Below are 6304 nucleotides of genomic sequence, written 5' to 3' on the forward strand. Positions count from 1 at the left end.
TACATACATACTTTTGATCCTAAGAATGGTGTGAAAAACGAAGGTAGTTGAAACTATTTTCATAGATCTAAATTACATAAGCCAAAGGGTCACATTCTCCTATGAATGGTGCTGAAAAGCACAAAAAAGTGTCTCAAAGCATTCATATTAGCTAAAACCTTCTATTTGTAATTTTGCCAAAGTAATTTATAACCCTATGTCTGTAAAGGTTTCAAAAATTCTATTGGGAGTAGATGGCTTTCTTTTGAGAAAGTATGAAGGAAATCAGGTCAAAGCCACAGAACAAAACCTAGAAACATTATTAGCATTTCACAATGGTGAACTCGAGACAATGCAATGATGATCTAATTTCTGATGAAAGTAGATGTCTCAAAGTTCAGAGAGAAACAGAAGTTGCTCATTTTCCTTCTAAATCTTTTTTTTCACTATCCTCCCTTAGGTTCACTGGCTATGCCTCTTCATCTCTGTACAGCTGTGTGAATTGCTTTATTCTCATTTTTTCTCTCTTTGAAAAGCCAATGAAAGAACGTAAACTTTTTTTGGAAGCGCAAGCATCTTTTGATGGATAATAAAAGTGGCCTAACTGATGTCTTCTTCACCTTTCCTTATTCATCCTGCTGCAGCAGGCATGTTGGGTGCATCCTATTCACAGCCTGTCCAAAGCTAATACAGCCCCCACATTACTTTAAATGGCTCATGAGAACAGTGGGCTGGGGCTCTCTAATGGGCTCCCTGGTACATGCATACAGGTCAAGCCAGGTTATTCACCTAGAGCCTGTTCTGGCAGCGCATGGGCGGTTTGCAGTGTCATCTGACCATGCTCCCTGCCATCTGTATGACTTCCTAATGCCAAGCAGTATTGCATACAGCCAGCTATGCTGGCTCTAGTCCGTGTGAGGATTCCTGCACCAAAAGGGGAGCAGAGCACCGCAATTTCAGGTGCAGTATGGCTGTTGCAGCGGTACGGAAAAAGGACTAGCGGGAGACTGGATTTGTCCATAACAGTAGGTTAAAAACATGGGGCTGGTGGACAACTTTCATTGCTGAATCAGGACTTCATCCTTACCTGTTTGGAAGACTCTCTTTTCTAGGACTTGACATTTTCTCCTTCAAGTCCTTGATTTTATGTGCACTGTGACTCGGTTACTGTGCAGTGGTTGGACTCACTGCTTTACCTTTCAGGAAGAAACATAAATGAATCACTTTTGTTGTTGCATTTGAAGAGTTTTTAAAAATGTAATACTATTCACTATGTTTGAAATAATTTGTTACCCTGCTTTTGAAATCTACCCATTATTAATGTCTAAAAAGTGAGCAATTTCAATGTATTTAAAAAGATTTTTTTTATTCACCATATATCACAATTGTGCTGTTTTTCTAATATAATGCTGAATTATGCTTATAGCATTTTTCAAAGAGACAGCTCAACAGTCCTTACGAGCATCCTTTTGTACAAAAAAGGTTGTATGACTGCTATGATCACATTGCTGATCACTGAGGATGCTGACAAAGGAAAAGTTTCTTGACTCAGGTTTGTGCAATAAATACTGGATGGCTTTACTTGTATTTGTTTAAAAGCTTAGACGCGAAATAAACTCATCTTTCTTGTCAGTAAAAAAACAGAAAAATGTTTAATGAATCACATTGTGATTTGTATTTTGTTGCCTGAAGCAACTTGCTATTTGCACTATTTAAATGTTTAGATATTTTTTCCTTTTCCTGATTAGCTAAGCAGTACGTGGAGGCTAGTAGGAATCTTCCAGAAATCTCCTTACCAGTGGGTCACAGACAAATCCTGGAAAAAGTTTAATGTTAAACTTCCTGTAAAGCAGTACATGCTAAACCACCTTTTTTTTTTTTAAGTCCATAAAGAATTTAGTTAGTATCTACAAAAGCCATGCATATATAATTTGTCTGTCCTTTGATTTAAATTATGATAATAATGATAATTCAGTTACTGTTGCCAAAATATGTGTTATCTTGTTGAATTAACACTGTAATACTTGTATTTAGATATCATCTTGCACTTGTAAAAGTGCCTTTCACTTGAGAAGCTCTAAGTGCTTTGTACATTGAGCATTGCTGCTACTTGACTCTGCATGGAAAATGGAAGTTCTGAAGAACTTGTTTTTAGAGATTAAAAATAATGAGAATTTGACCTGTAAATCACTCTGAAAATAAGGCATTTTAGGAATAATAGATAAGGAGAGAGAAGCATATCTCGATTTATGCTATTGTTATTACTCTATATTCTTGCCTTAAGCAGAATTAAAGAAAAATACCGGTACAGCTTGGTAATTTAATGCCATTATGTCATTTTTTTTTTAGTTTAGAATTTAAGTCACAGTCTAGATGACAAATAAAAATGAGTTTGGGAATCTTAACTCCTAGGTGAGTATAATACAAAACTATCAGACAATTTTGTAGGTCATTGAATTCCTGTTCGTGTAAAATTGCACTATATGCATTGGAAAAATCTGTGACCATACAGCTAATTATTAACTTTTATGTTCATTTAATTCACAAGTCTTTAAAAAGATAAAAAGTGGGGTCCAGTTCTTTAATATGGAACCAGATAGGGCTATAAATTGCCTGTAACATTAACTTCTTGCAAACATTCTCTGCTTGATAAGATAAAAAGGAAAATTAGCATATTCTTCCTCCCCTGGAGTCTAATTCAAATTATTTTAGAACTAGTTTAACTTCTGACAGCTGAAATGCATACATCAGCTAGCTAGAGCCATCTGCAAGGCAAACACATTCTTACCTCATATGTTTCTAATTGGAACGTGTTGTCTTTCAGGCACCATCAGATGCCATGCTATGATTGGTAATGAATTCTGGAATCATGTACATCCCCAAGGATTTATAATCTGCATGGATTAAGGACAGGCTTTTGTGAGTTTCAGTTATTTTCACACTTTGATTGTAAGTCTAAACAGTATTTCTTGGGTAGCAACCTAATTATATGAAGAGTTAATACCCCCAAACCAGGGTTTATTTTAGGGAGATTGGCATTACATGGGATTCCTTAAAGTATCATTTTTCACTTTTCATTGAACAGGATGGTCATCTAGATTTTTATGTCAATATCTAACATCCTTTATTTTATACAGGTAATACAGTGAGGCTACATGAGATTTCCCTTCTGCTCAGTCTGAAATTCATTCTCCAGCTCAGAAACAGTGGAGTACATTACATGATTAGCATTTTAATAGTATTTTTTTTTATGACAGAGCAAAAAGGATTTTAAATAATTAATTTTTAATGCTTGTATCAATATCAAATGACTTACCATGATCTTTTTATTGGTGAAATTTCCTTCTTCTGCTTCATCATCTTGTTTGAGGATAAAAGATTAAATGTGGAGTATATTTTAAGTGATTGCCTGATTACATTTTAATGCCTTACCAGAAATGTAGAAATATTTCAACTGAGTGTTGAAAATGTTTGATGGAAAATGAAATAGATTAAGTTAAAATGATATCTAGTGAAAAGTCAGAATATAATTACTGCAGTTTTCTCATCCTAAAACCAAACTGCAAATTTAAATAAGCCATTACTAATACAGTATCATAGTGATATGTATCACTTGTAAAATATCAATCTAGAAATCATGGGAACAGTTTCATTTCACTTGTAAATTAGTATCGAGATGTCGAGGGCATGAAGCTGAAGGAGTCTTTCCAAATTTTATAAAGTAGAACGGACATCAAGAAATGTGGCTGAGGGAAGGCAGCATTGCTGATGGGTGCCAGAGGAGTATCTGTTTAGTATATGCTGTAGTATTGAGGTCTAGAATATTTTTCGAATTCAAAACCTACTTATTTAAGTACACACAGGATACTGACTGCTGCTACAATATTAAAGGAAGTGCTAACAGATCTATTTGAAATTTCAAACAATCCTGTGGGTTTTTTTTTCAGTAGTAACATTTTCATGTATCATGAGCAATCCTGAATGAAGGAGTATGCTTTCCCACCCAAGGATTAATGTGTAAAGGCCTTATGCCTCTGAGAGCCCTTAGGAAACCAGGTCCAGGCAGGATGAGCCAGGACCTCAAGGGCTTTCATCTTCACAAACAGGACGAGCAAATAGGTTCATAAGCCACTCTTCTGTTCCTGTTCTCATTTCCTACCAGCCTCCAACAAAGCTGTGGGAATAGTCAGCTGTTTTCTAGGCAGTGATCAGTAAAATAACTTTGTGCCATTAACACTGACCTTCCTTTTTCTAGCCCAGGCTGAAAGGCATCTAGTACCTGTCACTGCTACCCAGTATTGCTATCCAGTACCTCCCTGGCAGCAGCTGCTTTGCTGTCCTTTGCTTATCTGCTACTTTACACCTTCATGGTTGATTTCTTGCAAGAACCAACCATGCTCTGGCTCCTGGAATCCTTTATAGAGAACTTCTATACAGGGACCCAGAAGTCACTTTGAAAAGATCTTGTGGTTTTGTTTATATCTAGTGCTACAAAGTGTTTTGTGCACTTCTTCAGCAGGGTATATATTTTCCTTCTGCTTATGTTTGCCACAATTTTCATTAAAGGCTGTAAAATAAACTAGGTCACAGATTCTTATCAGGGTTCAGAGTTTCAGGGGGGTATGTCATGCCTCAGCACATCAACTGATTGAAATGGAAGAGCAGCCCCAAAAGGCAAAAAGTAATGAAAATTAATAGCACATCATCACGTCTCTTTTGGATAGAGTTCAGCAGTCACAGGTCAAGCAAAAGACCTTAAGAAAACTGGCAGTATTCAGGAATGTTTTAATGAATAAGAAAAGGAAAATCAATGTCTGCCCTGGATAACTCCCAAGGACTTGGCATGGGACACCTGTGCATTAGAGGACAAAAGCTGACCCTAAAGTGCCAGTGCAAACCATGTATCCGAATGTGTAGAGAGTGCCCTGCGCGGCATTCAAAGGGCAAGGAAAGCCATTTGGTCTCCTACATAACTCTGTCCTGCTGAGAGCCCTTCCTTGAGAAGTGAGCCCTGAGCTTTTTGTTCTACAGCATCAATCTGCTGACTTGCCTGGAAGCATTCCTCAGATAAATTTGTCAGCTTATTCAGCACATTTTCTCCAGTGTGTATCAGAGATGAAGTTTGTCCTGTAGGATCTGTCTGTAATAAAATAATTTAGACCTTCAGTCTTCTTCTAGAAACTTTTTTTTTTTAAATAAGAAATCACTTAAAGAATATAATCAAGCGAAAAGTGAAAGGTCCTAAATTAAAGAGTATATTTTATGGTTAAAATTCCACAGAGTAACACTGAAAAGTACTTTCAAATAGGATTGCATTTCAATGCCTTACCAGAAATGTAGAAATATTTCACCTGAAGAAAATGTTTGATGGAAAATGAAATAGATTATTATTATTTTTGACTTATTTTTAACTAAGTTATTTTATTAAGTTAATTTTGACAGTATGTCTTTTCCAGGACTACATCACAGCAACAAAGAAATCCTAACATGTCTAAGACACTGGAGGTTTAGTTTACTTTCATAGGGTAATCAAATGTAAGGAAATACAAAATTTGAAATTGCTTGTGCACAAAAATTCTGAAAACTCATTTGAGAAATTCCATCAGAATATCTTTTATAGTAATGGAAAAAGTTTTAAGACAAAAATCCAGTGGCAGATATATATGAGAAGCTAGATCTTTACAATGAGAGACCCAAATAGTTTGGGTTGGAAGGGACCTCTAAAGGTCATCTAGTCCAACCCCCCTGCCGTGGGCAGGGACATCTTCAACTACATCAAGTTGCTCAGAGCCCTGTCCAGCCTGACCTTGAATGTTTCCAGGGATGGAAATTCTTCCTTATATCTAGTCTATATCTACCTTCTTTAGTTTAAAGCCATTCCCCCTTGTCCTGTCGCAACAGGCCCTGCTAAAAAGTTTGCCCCCATCTTTTTTATAGGCCCCCTTTAAGTACTGATAGGGTGCAAGAAGGTCTCCCCAAAGCCTTCTCTTCTCCAGGCTGAACAACCCCAACTCTCTCAGCCTTTCTTCACAGGAGCGGTGTTCCAGCCCCCTGATCGTTTTCGTGGCCCTCTTCTGCACCCGCTCCAACAGGTCTGTGTCTTTCTTATGCTGAGGGCTCCAGAGCTGGACACAGCACTCCAGGTGGGGTCTTACCAGAGCAGAGTAGAGGGGCAGAATCACCTCCCTCGACCTGCTGGCCACGCTGCTTTTGATGCAGCCCAGGATAGAGTTGGCCTTCTGGGCTGTGAGCACACATTGCTGACTCATGTCCAGCTTTTCCTCCACCAGTACCCCCAAGTCCTCCTCAGCAGGGATGCTCTCAA

The sequence above is a fragment of the Pygoscelis adeliae genome, unplaced genomic scaffold, assembly GCF_000699105.1.
Source record: "Pygoscelis adeliae isolate BGI_AS28 unplaced genomic scaffold, ASM69910v1 Scaffold26, whole genome shotgun sequence".
NCBI lineage: Eukaryota > Metazoa > Chordata > Aves > Sphenisciformes > Spheniscidae > Pygoscelis > Pygoscelis adeliae.